The sequence below is a fragment of the Lissotriton helveticus genome, chromosome 11 (genome assembly GCF_964261635.1).
Source record: "Lissotriton helveticus chromosome 11, aLisHel1.1, whole genome shotgun sequence".
Classification (NCBI taxonomy): domain Eukaryota; kingdom Metazoa; phylum Chordata; class Amphibia; order Caudata; family Salamandridae; genus Lissotriton; species Lissotriton helveticus.
The window spans coordinates 93293638-93306370 of NC_136072.1; the positions used below are offsets into that span (position 1 = coordinate 93293638).

General features: G+C 45.6%; 1 protein-coding gene across 3 annotated transcripts in view; it reads left to right on the plus strand.

Annotated features, from left to right (window-relative positions):
- FNDC3B (fibronectin type III domain containing 3B) overlaps positions 1-12733 on the plus strand; it is a 539535-nt gene that overhangs the window by 42251 nt on the left and 484551 nt on the right. Inside the window, exon 1 of one of the 3 annotated variants that reach the window (XM_078665982.1) lies at positions 3889-4020. The exons of the other annotated variants lie outside the window; for them this stretch is intronic. The gene's annotated coding sequence lies outside the window, so the exon portion shown is untranslated. Of the gene's footprint in view, positions 1-3888; positions 4021-12733 lie in introns of those variants that run through there. 3 annotated transcript variants of the gene reach the window in all.

A 12733-nucleotide genomic window follows, 5' to 3' on the forward strand; every position in this document is an offset into this window, starting at 1 on the left:
GGCATTTCAGCCTCGTCGGACTCAGATGTGAGTCCCTTGCTCATTGCACCATCAGGATTCAAGCAAGCCGGGCCGAAGACGGCTGAAATGCCAGAAACCGGTCCCCGGAAGCTTGTTTCCTTCCCAGTGTAAGAATTGGCTTTTGTAGTCTGGTCTGCCCTGTTCCCGTGATGCACTGGGCCAGGGACAGACTAATTTGCATACAGCCAGGTTCTGAAACTGGGATGGTGCAATGAGCTAAAAAACGGTGTTGGATCTAGCCCTGATCTCTTGACTGGGTGAGAGTACTCTGCTTAATTCAGAGACTCTGTCCATCACCACCCCTTGTTGTAAATGACATCATACACAGGGCTTGTTTTCCCTGACATCTATCGTATTGGGTGCCGTATAGAGCAGCGAACCGCTACGGTGGTCTGTTTGCGCACCTTTCGTATTTCACCTTCTCAGAACCGGAAGGTGACCTGTCTTGAGTGCCCTCACGTGTGCATAGTACTAAGGAAAGTTGCTTAAATTGCTAATTACTCAGGGGTCTGTGAAGGAAAGTTGCTTAAATTGCTAACTAATCAGGGGTCTGTTGAAACAATAATGCTCTACCTTTTAATAATATTCCCATTAATAGTAATATTCGGACTCTCTTATTTTAATTACTTCCATTTCATACTTCTGCAAATATCAATAGGGATTGCACTAACCTGTTGAATTGTTTTGGTCAGTTTTTTAGGTAACCCAAGTGCAATGGCTACCCAATGCAAGAACTACCATTAGGTGACTCCTGTTAGCTAATCCTGAAATATACATGCAAAGGTCTCCTATAGCAGCACTTTCAATAATATTCCTTTTCACCTTCTGTTCATCTGGGTGTTTTACAATGGGAAATGTTGTGGTAAGTATTTGTTGCGGTGGAGAGATTGGTGGAAAATTGTGGATGATGTATGAACCTATTGTGTTTTCAACTCTTTCCGCATTCCCTACGATAAGCACAAACTAGATTAAAAAATTACTCTCTCCTAGATCATGAAAATAGTAAACAGTTGAAGAGGTCCAGGCCAAAGAGGAGAAGATGTGGCCTAACGACTAGGGCGATCGATCTCAAATCTGGGGAACCGGGTTTGAGTCTCGGCAATGACGCTCAACATTTTGTGATTCTAGGCAAATCACTTAATCTCCCCGTGCCTAACAAAAATTAATGTGCCCTTGTTTAACGCAACTGGTGCTCATGTAATGCGCTCTGATATACCTTCGGGCAAGTTTGCGCTATATAAAACTACGGAAAGTAAAAACAAATCTAGGTTTCTTAAAGGTAAATGATGCTTGATCGCTCAATTTAGAAATGTTTCTGTTCTGTAGCTTGTTCACATTTCACTTTGATACTATTTTGAGGCATTGAAATGTACAGCGCATTGGACCGGTCCAAACTTTCCTAATGCTGGTGTACATGGTGAGAACACAATAAGCAATGTTTTAGTTGGCGGTCCTGCATTGTCTGGTATCTGTTACTATGGCTAGCTCCCTAGTTAGAAAGGGTGGGAGAGATGCAGACCAGTGTTGCTTGGATTGCGGTTGAATGCCTCCTGGGACAAAAATATATTCCAATTCTTGCTTTCTTTTGCTTGTCTTTCATTGCCTGGCCAATAAATGTGGTTCTAATATAGTTTGGGGTCTTATTTATACGCTAATATGGACCTGTGCCCCACTAATAGGCTTTCAGTACTATGCACTTGAATTTGACCATGATTCCACTTAGATTCACAAGAGTTAGTGGTGTTCTTACCGTGCCAAGGTGATGTGGTACTTTTGTCTCGTGCACAGACATATTCTAACAGCTTGGCTTTGGTGGTCTGTGTTTGAAGTGCCTGTGCGTGGATTGCTGTGCAATGGTCAAGTCAGGACGACGCCACTGTATATTAAAAAAAAATCCCTGGATGTGTGAGAGACATCTAACTATGAATGATACAGAACTTTCTGTGCCAATACAAGTATACAACTAGAATAGATGGGGTATGCGAAGCACAAAAATGCCATTTTACGAAGCACGGGCGTTGCCGCTCTTGTAATTTCCACTTAGTGAATAATTTTCATAAGGGTGTGAATTATTGGAGCAATACAAGGTAGTGGTGATAATGTGCTCAATAAAGGAGAGTCAGTCAGTCCTAAAACAGAAATGTTCTCGCCCATGCTCCGTAAAAGGTAATCTGTGCGCTTGGCGTTTCCCATCACCAGAATTCTAGTTGTGTACTCTAATTGGCACCAAAAATTCTGTGTCATTCATAGGTTGATGTCGCTCACGCACCAGTGATCTTATTTTGGTATACAGTTATGTCGTCCAGCCTGGTTTTGTGAGAATACCTCTGGAAATTGAATCTGAGACACAAGACCACCCTGGCAGGGATCACATATGGGGTAACCTAGAGAACACCACATGCAATCTTTTCTGGAAGATGAGGTGGAAGAAACAATGGTTGAAGTAAAAAATGTATAGAGTTTCAAGGCTTTTCCAGTCACCGCCACCCTCTTACACATAGTCTTCGGGAGCATCATGTGCCTACCTTCACATATGCTGAGGACAGATCTAGACGACTGGTGCTTCCATTCGGTTTCGGCTCTGGGAGTAAAGGAACACTTCAGTGATATTTGCCAGTGAAGAGTGCCGCCTCTGAAAGGTATATGTCAATGTGGTCTATTGTGAAGGATTTTATGGATACTTAGAGTTGGACCTTTGAAATAAATTGGTGGTTCGTCAGTTGTATGGGGTGCGTTTTGGAGGCCTTTTCAAAACCTAGTGTCGGATTGTCTTTTGCAGTGGACTTGAAATTGATCATTGTAAAATGGGCATGTTCAATATTTCTATATTGTTGTGTACAAAAATGTGAGTGAGTCCACCGCTTCTGAGATTTTTCTATGGTGGTTGAAGGCACAGTCGGTCATATCCAGAAATGTGACCCGATTCAAACACATGTGCAAAGGGATGCTCTCGTTTCCAGTAGTTTTAGAAAAAGGGGGGCTCTGGCCTTTGGAGGGTACCTCCCCTTTAAACCTGCATTCAGACAGTTTGTTGGTATAACTGTGCTAAATTTGAGCCAGTGGTTTCTGGTGCTCGGTACCGGAACTTGATTATCAACACCGGCGCTTGTGGCAGTCTGCCACAAGGTGGCACTGTCTGGAGATGACCACAGCAACAGATAATTAGTAATTCAATATACATTAAAAATACTATTACCCGCCGCCCACACCATTCTTACATGTTTGGGGGCCTCAAATAGAATTGTGACACTTGTAGAAGTGTGATGGTTAGTAGTTGTGTTGTTACTATCATTGCCAGCATAGCAGGAGCAATGGGTGGTGCAAGCTGCAGTGGCCTCCACACTAGAGCCCTGGCACATAATGTTGTACAAATTAAGCACTGAGGTAATGGAGATCAAAACTCAAGTTCACATACTCGCCTCCTGGTCTTGTTGTTTAACGTGACTCTGACTTGGGACCCACACAGCGCCATCCAAGTTAGAGGGAAATGTGGAACCGAAGAGGACACACAACACCGGTCCTCCCTCCTCCCCAGTGCCACACTGGATGGTACTAACTTCATTTGCAATGGACAGCAGTGGCCGGCATGTGCACTAAGGGGTAAACTCAAGCACAAATTCTGTAAACCTAAATAAATGCAAAGAAACATCTAACAATCCAGTTGAAGAAAAAAGCACTGGATTGCAGCCGAATTCCACAGAAACATTGCATCATAAGATTAAACAGTCCGCCCCCGCACACTAACGGTAAGTGGAATGAACCACTGAAACATTAATAATAAACTGAACACAAACATTTGCAGACCTTGCATAATGATTAGACTTCCAACCTGTCATCCCTGCACCAGGACAGCTAAAGTCTGTGTAAGGATATTCCCTCTCAACCATGAGGCAAACAGCAAAGGCCACTCTCCCTGTTCACCATCTCTGCTGCTTTCGCTAGCAGGAAAGAAGCATTTTATGCAAAAAAAACTATGCGGTGTAAAACTCCGCCATTGAGGTAAGACGGCATTAGCCTCCTTACGAAATTGTGCTAGGCTGATGCTACCTACTGCAGACTCTGGCTCATTTGGTTTTGTTTTGTTTTTCCCGGGCCACTAGAACTTAGGAATTGCTTTAACCGTTTTTCAAGTGTTTTTTTTTTAATGATTTTTTTTGTGTGCATATTACAAAATATTACTTTTCAGTAAATATTAGCCTTTTGTATGTGATTCATGCGTTTGGTACTTTGAAAAGTACATTTATCTGAAATTCAATTTAATTAAAATGTCATATTTATTTAAGCGGTGATCAGTGAAGCGGGTATGGTGTAAACATAGCAATGAGCCTAGATCAGGTTTATACGTTTTTTGAACATACATGAGGGGTATATTTTATTCTGAAAACTTCTTCAAACTGTGAGCTCGAGATTTGTTTATAAGGTAATTTTTTTAATGCTTACACATATACAAATCTAATGTTGTTCACTGCATTTATCATTTAATCTCTTTTTATTTATTTAAATCGATTTATACTTTTACTGCTCGGATATCAACATGTTCTTGGATTTTAGCTGCCGACCCACATTAAAGTGTTGATTAAGAGCTGTCCGGAAAATGGGGCGGTATTGACCTACCTCAGGAGATACTAATCCGATTCATAGTGGTAACTCCGAAGGAGCGGGGAAAACTTGTTTCAATAGGCCGTTTCCTTTTTTTTTGTTTTTTATAGAAGATTGACTTTGATAATTCTCCTCCAGTAAAAATTGGCAAAATGTGTTTTCCAACGTTAAGATTAAAGAACACTTCTATATGAATTAGTTGAATGTGGTCCCTTTAACATTGATAAGAAAATCATAAGCTTTTAGTTATCATGCCACAGCTTAACTTTACTTGCACCACAGCTGATGCCCCCACTTGTGTATAAGGCACCATGTCTTCTGCTGCCCTCTGTGCCTCGTCTGTATATTTGGGATCTAGTCGCTGTGGATGGCAAACAGGTGACTGTATCTATGATGGATCAAAAAGACAAAGCTACTGAGGCGAATATTGAAGAAACGCAAAAGGAGGGCGCAGCATTAAAATAAACAACAGACTGAGCGACTGCCATGCGTACATTTGATCTTTTAGCACATCTGTATAGGACTTAAGAGCCGCTGAGCAAAATCGTGCATATTCCTTTCTTTACTTGGAGACAGGAACTTTTTAATTGATTTTCCCCCTATACCTATTTTAACCCTTTGTGTTGAGTTATTTCTTGTCCATGACATTTGAATGGCACCGTATGAGGTATTAGTGTGTTGAGAAAAGTGTTTCTGAAATCAGGCAAGGAAAGAGGTGTGTTGATAGTGGCTTCAGACACAGGGTCATTTTTACAGGATGGACAGTGTCTACAGCCTGGACACGGTCACACTTACTATCTGAGACTAGTCGTTGCCTATTGCATGTCCCAGAGTGCAGGCTCAACAGTGCTGTCTTGGTGTTTGCCACCAGTTTTTCTCCTACCGCAGACATTGTTACGCTTCTCCATTACAGATGGTAGCCCATATGATTGGAGTGCCTTACGCATGACGAGCTTACTCAATTAACACCAGCGGCTAATAACTAATTAGATATTAAGTTCATGACTCTATGAGGGGTATGAATACCCAGGTTTAGGCTAGCATTTTTAAAGGTACATCACCCACAACTCTACTTGCCATTCAAGGTTTTATGACATCCAGCTACCTCGTTGTATCGTTGGGTAGAAATAATGAAATGCCGAAGAACATGGTGCTTTTGAGTTGACTATGAGAGTCAGTAATAATTCGTAGAAAAACGCAGTTTAGTGATTTGCCTTGTAAAAATCATTTTGTTCATTTGAATTTTATACAATGTTATTGTCTTGCAACATTTCAAAATAAGAGTAGTTTTTCTTTTATGCCTCTTAGTAGTTCAGATATCTTTATTTGGTTATATTACACAATAACCATGAAAGTACAGTAAAATCACAACATCAGTTAAACATCAAGTAAATATACAATACAGAATAATGAAATTCAAGGTATCCAACTTCATAAAAATATCATACAAATAACTCACTATGTCTTAATTAGTTATTGATATCCGTGAAATAAAAACATGTTTAAGAAAAGCCGAGAGAGATGCGACAGTAAAAATATTATCTAACCTCAGAATAGCTAAAAAGGCAGGTCGGCATTGTCTAAAATTCATATACTTTAAAATGGGCAATATCCACCTTTTCCTAGGAATTGTATAAAACTTGCAAAAAAGTAAAATGTGAATATCAGATTGTTCAGACAAATTGTCACAAGGACATTTAATAATTAGCTTAGACCAATCGTTCACAGTGGGGAAACTTAGCAACCTAAATAAAATCCCAAAGCTAAGACGGTATCAAAGTATCTCATTTGTAAGTTAATATATGGTTGGGTAACATTTGCGGTCATTATCAGTTGATGTGGGATCACAGATTTTTTATTAAGTTCCACATTTAACCTACATTCCTCCAAATAATGTATACATAGTTTCTTCAGCTCTTTCCTGGATATCAAAGTCAGCGTCATGGGTTCTTCATAATACTGTAAAAGACCAATGTTCTCAAGGAATGTCTTAATGTACCGTAACCATTTCATCTTGTGGGCACAGTCAAGTCAAGTAAGTTCAGCTACTGCTGGGGTAGCTCCAAAGTCTAGATACCGTGGTAACTGGCTCAAGACCTTAAACCCATGAACATCTGAAGACTATTTGCTTGCAAGAAGTTTAGGTGTGAATGCTGAATCTGAGAGTGAGAGGCTTCCTTCTCAAGGTGCTCCTAGAGTTTATAGCGTACACATTGGACCTGGCTCGATGGACAGTTCGCTTTCATCAATTAGTTGTAAGGAATGTCTGGTTCAATAGTGATCACAAACTAAAGTAGACACCCAAGGCAAATCAATCAATCCATCAATCAATCAGCTGTTTATAAAGCACTCCTACTCACCCGTGAGGGTCTCAAGGCACTGGAGGAGCAAGCATGCATATTCTTCCTTAAATTGCTGTCACACTTATGTTCTAGATTTTGGTGGCACTGCTGTAAACCATTTATTGCATCCACTTCATTTTAACTATGGAAATGGTCTATACCCAGTGCTTAATTTGAGCCAGTGGTTTCCAGTGCTCAGCACCAACACTTAATCTTCAACACCAGAGGGGGGCGGAGCTTGCCGGCGTTGATGGCGGACGCATAACTCTAGAGCTCCGCGCCATCGCCCGACTTATCCTTTAATAATCCTAAATCTTCACAGACCTCAGGGGTAAAAATCACGCCCCGCTGATCTGAACACCTCTGGCTGCCGGTTGCCACGAAATTCCGCCTGGCTACCCCGAGGCTGCCCGGGAAACCCTCGGGGTAGAGTGGCGCCCACTAGGCCCTGAAGCCGCGGCTCTGGGGTGCACGCAGACCGACCTGCGTCACGCGACGTGCGGCTCTCTGGCGAGGATCGAGCCCGGTGAATTTCCCGACCTCCGGAGACAACCCCGGTGCCCACTGCGGAACGCGCGGAGGGAGACGGAGACCTGCCTCTACGACCCACCCGCACTTGGGACATCTAGAGTGCCGGTGATCTGGCGATTGCTACGGGGGTGAGTCGGGCTCCCAGCCCGGCCCTCATCGGGAGCGACCTTCGATCCTGCCATTTCCCTCCCCCCCTGGACGCCAGGCACTCGTGCTTACCCACCTGCACCTTCCCGCTGGTGCTCTGACCAGCGAAGACATCCGAGTGGGAGTTGCCGTGAGAGGAGAACCTGGGTGATCGCGCCTCTCTGCTTGTCTTTCTCCGACGGTCCTGCCAGATCCTTCGACTTTGCCGCGCCACTTGGTGACAGCTAGACCACGAGGAGCGGCCATCTTGGCATCCCCCACTACTGAGGCCTGGGAGTCACTGAAGCCGGGGTTGTCTCTCAATCGGAACTGCTGAGAAGCGCGTCGGACAGATCTGTAGCCTTGTTTTTCTTCCAGGCGCTTCACATCGAACGCGGAGATCCATCGCCACACAGCTACTGCCATGGGCAAAGGCGATAAATCGCAGAGCAAGCTCCACTTCGAGAGTCGCCGCACAAAAAATACGGACGACTCGGACCCCGGCGGTGCGGCCATGTCCAGAGACAAGGACGGCACAATTTATTGGGATATTAAAGACTTGCTGATTACCATGGAAAAGGGCCTCCAAGACAGCATCACATCTATTGGCGCCAAGATTGACGCGCTCACATACCGGATGGACCGCATGGCGGAACACGTCAATAAACACTCGGAGCGCCTGGACATGGCTGAGAGGCGCCTAACCGAAGTGGAGGAGGCGCAAATGGGAGTTGGACAAAGATCGTCAGCAAATCGGGAAGATACTTCAGGTGATACGGGATAAATCGGAGGACTTGGAGGCCCGTTCGCGCCGATCCAACATAAGGCTTACGGGGATCCCAGAGACGACCCAGACGGGTAAAATGGAGCTCTTCATCGAGAAACTTCTGCGCCTATTGCTGGGAGACGACGTTTTTTCCCCTATGTTTATTGTGGAGAGAGCGCACCGTACGCTGGCGCCGCAGCCCCAACCGGGACTTCCTCCGAGGCCCATCATAGCGAAACTCCTGAATTACAGGGACCGGGACACTGCCCTGAGAGTTGCCAGAGAGAAGGGAACCTTGCAATATGAGGGCTCAACGATCTCCATTTACAGCCAAAGTACAGGAAGAACGTAAACGCTTTGCACCGTACAAAAAACAACTGAAGGACCTCGGGCTGGACTATGCCATGCTGTACCCGGCGAAGCTGAGAATTAACCGATAGGGACATTCACATTTTTTCACAAACCCCAAAGACTTGCAGAAATCCCTCAAAGTATGGTCCAAGGAGCACCGCAATCCTAATGGCGCCCAAACTGAAGGCGAAAACAACAACAGTCGCCTAGATGACCAAGAGTAGGGGAGCGAGCTGGCTTCCTTACCACTGATTGGAACAAGCCTCACAGTTCGACACCCTGCAGCCACTGTCTGTGGCTACCAACCCTACTGTGCAGCTGCTCCGTACCCCGGCCCGGGGTTCTCACCTTACCGGCTGCGAACACTTCTGGTCATGACCTTCTGGTGAGACTATTCCAAACTGTATGGGTAGCGAATACTGACTTATGGCTGTTTTGAACTGTCTGCAATGCTAACGCGCCCGTTGTTGCAGTTGGGGTTCGCTGCCTGATCTGTGTATGATATAACCTGTATGCGGGGGCGACCCTGTCATCTCAAAAGTTTGATATCTGTAGTACTGAGGTTCGTTTTGTTTGCTGCACCGGGCGATGGCGCTGGGGCCTGGCCTAACTGCGCAACCTTGTTGGGTTGCTGACTCATATACAGGCGACCTCGGCCCCGGCGCTGTTAGCACCCACTGCTCCCTTGGGAGCTTCCTGTGTCACACACGGGACTGTTACGCTAGTTTTGGGATTGTCATGTTAGGCCAATTTGGGGTTGGTCTCCTGTGGGAGGGGGGAAGAGGAAGTTGGGGATGGGCCTGTTTAGCTACTCAAGGTACGAGACGCTTAACTCTGATATACATAGTACACGCACAGTCTGCACATGCTACACATAGCTCGATGATGTCTGGAATCTATCCTTGTGACGGAACAGCCGAATAGCACAGCTCACACGCCGCCACCCAAGCTTAGGATTTTAGCATGGAATGTACGGGGGCTTAACGATCATAGAAAGATCAGGAAGGTGCTGAGCTACCTACAGCGCCACCATGTAGATATCGCGCTGCTCCAGGAGACTCACCTCCCGAACAACAGTGGGATGCTAAAGTACAGAGGCCTAGACGGAAACTCGGCAACTGCGGGCTTCACTACTCATGCTAGAGGGTTGATGACATGGCTTAACCCAAAATTCACACTAACACAACAGACCCTGGAATCCGACCCCGCGGGGAGATTTGTTATCTCTAGATTCACAGGCCTTGGAATGTCTTTCGTTGTCATTAACACATACGGCCCTAATTTTGACTCTCCGGAGTTCTTTCGAGACGTGGGGCCAGAGCGCGCCAACACGACCCGAATCTACTGCTCTGGGGGGGAGATATGAATCTCACGCTTAACCCTGAACTGGACAGATCATCGGGGCCACACCGCAGGCCGTCTGCGGCCGCGACGGCACTGCGGAGTGCTATGACTTGTCTGGGCCTTGAAGATGTCTGGAGATCCCGATTTCCACACCAGGGGGGATACACCCACTACTCAGCTTATCACGACATCCACACCAGGATAGATTACATGCTGTTGCCCTCGAGCAGATTGAGTACAGTGCAGGATTGCAGGGTGTTACCAAGGACATTGTCTGATCACTCCCCTATACTCATGGACTTGCTGGCACCTAGCAAAACCATCCCTCCTTTCACGTGGCGATTACCGCCATACTCGCTGCTGGACCCGGTGTTCCGAGGGGAACTGGCGGAGGCCATTGACACTTACTTCGAGGCTAACATAGGCTCAGTGGATAGCTTTCAAACTATATGGGAAGCGTTCAAAGTGTATATACGGGGGGTGGCCATGTCGAAACACTCTGGTATACTCAGATCCATTAGAAAGAGATTAGCTGACCTAGAAGTGCAGTTGGGAGAGTTAGAACGCAGCCAGATAACACAGGCGGAGGGTCCGGTGTTGGATGACATCAATAGATTGCTGACTGAATATCAGGAGAAAGCAGACAGAGAAATTAAGCACATGGAAATACGCTACGGCCAGGACCTATGGGGAGCGGGACCGCCCAGGGGCCTTGTTAGCCAGAATCATTGGAGGGCCTAGAAAACGACACACAGTTATAGAACTTCAATCGACTGATGGGGACCTCATCTCTGACCCCAATGAGGTTGCGGGCGCCTTCAGAGACTACTATTCTGACCTCTACACGTCTCAGGGCGGGCACCTCGAGGATGACATAGATGATTATCTTGGCCATATAAATATCCCAATGTTATCGAATTCTGAAAGAGAATTCCTCATGCAGCCTATAGAAAAGGACGAGATGACGGACACCCTGTCCGCAATGAGGTCGGGCAGCGCCCCCGGTGCGGACGGCCTAACGGCCGCTTTCTATAAAAAAAAAAAATCTTCAACACCAGAGCTTTTCGTGAGCACCACTTAAGGACATATTAATTTACGGAGAGAATAAGAGATTTGCCCAGAATCACAGGATGTTGAGCGACGCCAAGACCCAAACCGGGTTCCCCAGCTCCGAAGTTGGTAGCTCTCGCCATTACGCCTCATCCTCTCCTCACTTTCATGATTAGTACTTGGTTCGGAATCTGAATCTTCCTTACACCTCTTTCTGTACTACTTCAACTTTAGACAAACACTGCTTTCTGGCGACAGCATCAGCATGCATTCTTCTGTGTCCTGGCAGGCTAAGATTTAGGCCCCGCCCACCTCACTGTCCGCCAAACACCGTGGATTTTATATAAGGCGATGCTCTCAAGCCTTTCATGGTGATTTAATAAAAAGAAAATGCACCAACTGTAAAACATAACTTTCAAACTCCATAAACAAAACACACATGCACCTTAATTCCAGGAGAACTAGGTCTAAAGAGTGATTAGACTGCGCATGCCGATTGGTCACCAGGAAACAGTCACTTATTGCATCTCAGATCTTCTCTAAACGTGAGACAGAGCAGTGGTTTGAGCTCTTGCAGGTGGCACCTTTTTGAATTGGTCTGACTCCGCCTTTCATCCAGTTGGTTAGGTACACTAAGTTCCTTTAAGTTCTGCTGTAGTTACCCTTGTTATTCATTCCACTGTATAAATGAAAGACGCTTTGAAGGAACCACTCATTAAAACAAGATCTAGAGCAACGTCTTGTACCATAATTTGATTTTCAGGTCTGTAAAAGCTAAGATCTGGTCTACAGACTGTATAATGGAAGCAAACCTCCAGTAGAAGGTCTGCTATAAATCTAGAGCATTTAAAGGGTTACGTTTCAGTCGCGGCTCTTCGCCTGCCGAAGTGAGGAGGCGGAGGGAGAGGAGTTCGGGGAACAAAATAAAATAAAACTTGCTAGATCGCCGCCGCCGTCCGTTCCATCGTGCTCTTCCTGCTTCTGGGACAGGCTCCCAGACTGCACTGCAGCCAATCATGATGCTGCAGGAAACAAACGTCAGGACTGGCCTGAGTGTTATGGCTTTGCACTCCCAGGCAGACTGGGAGCCTGTGCCTGCAATCTCCAGCAATGCAGCTGGGGCTGGAGAAAGCTTCACTGCGCATGAGATGTTTGGCCGGCCAGAACCACTCCCCCACCAAAGAGTCATCCCCCTGGACGAGCCCCCAAGACTCGTCAAAGTCCTCGGGGTGGGCCCAGGCGGATTAAAATAAAACGATAATAAAGAAATGTATTCTTGTTTTATATTAAAAAAAATGTATTATTGTTTTATTTGTGGGTGTTGGCAGGGGGGGTGGGTGGCGCTCTTCCACCCTAATGGAGGAGCCGCCGCTGTTCCATTTGTCGGCTCATATGAGAGGAGTACAATGGGAGGAGGTGCTGAAAGTTGGTCATTTGCATTTTAAGATGTCCTGAGGGACATATAATCGGTTGCACTCGCGGTTGAAGTACTTTTTATTAATGAAAACCCATAAGTATTTTCCCATAGTAAAAGAAGTTCTTAACTGGTGCCAAAGGAACACTTGGTGTATGGCCCATCCCACTTAAAAACCACTGGAAATTC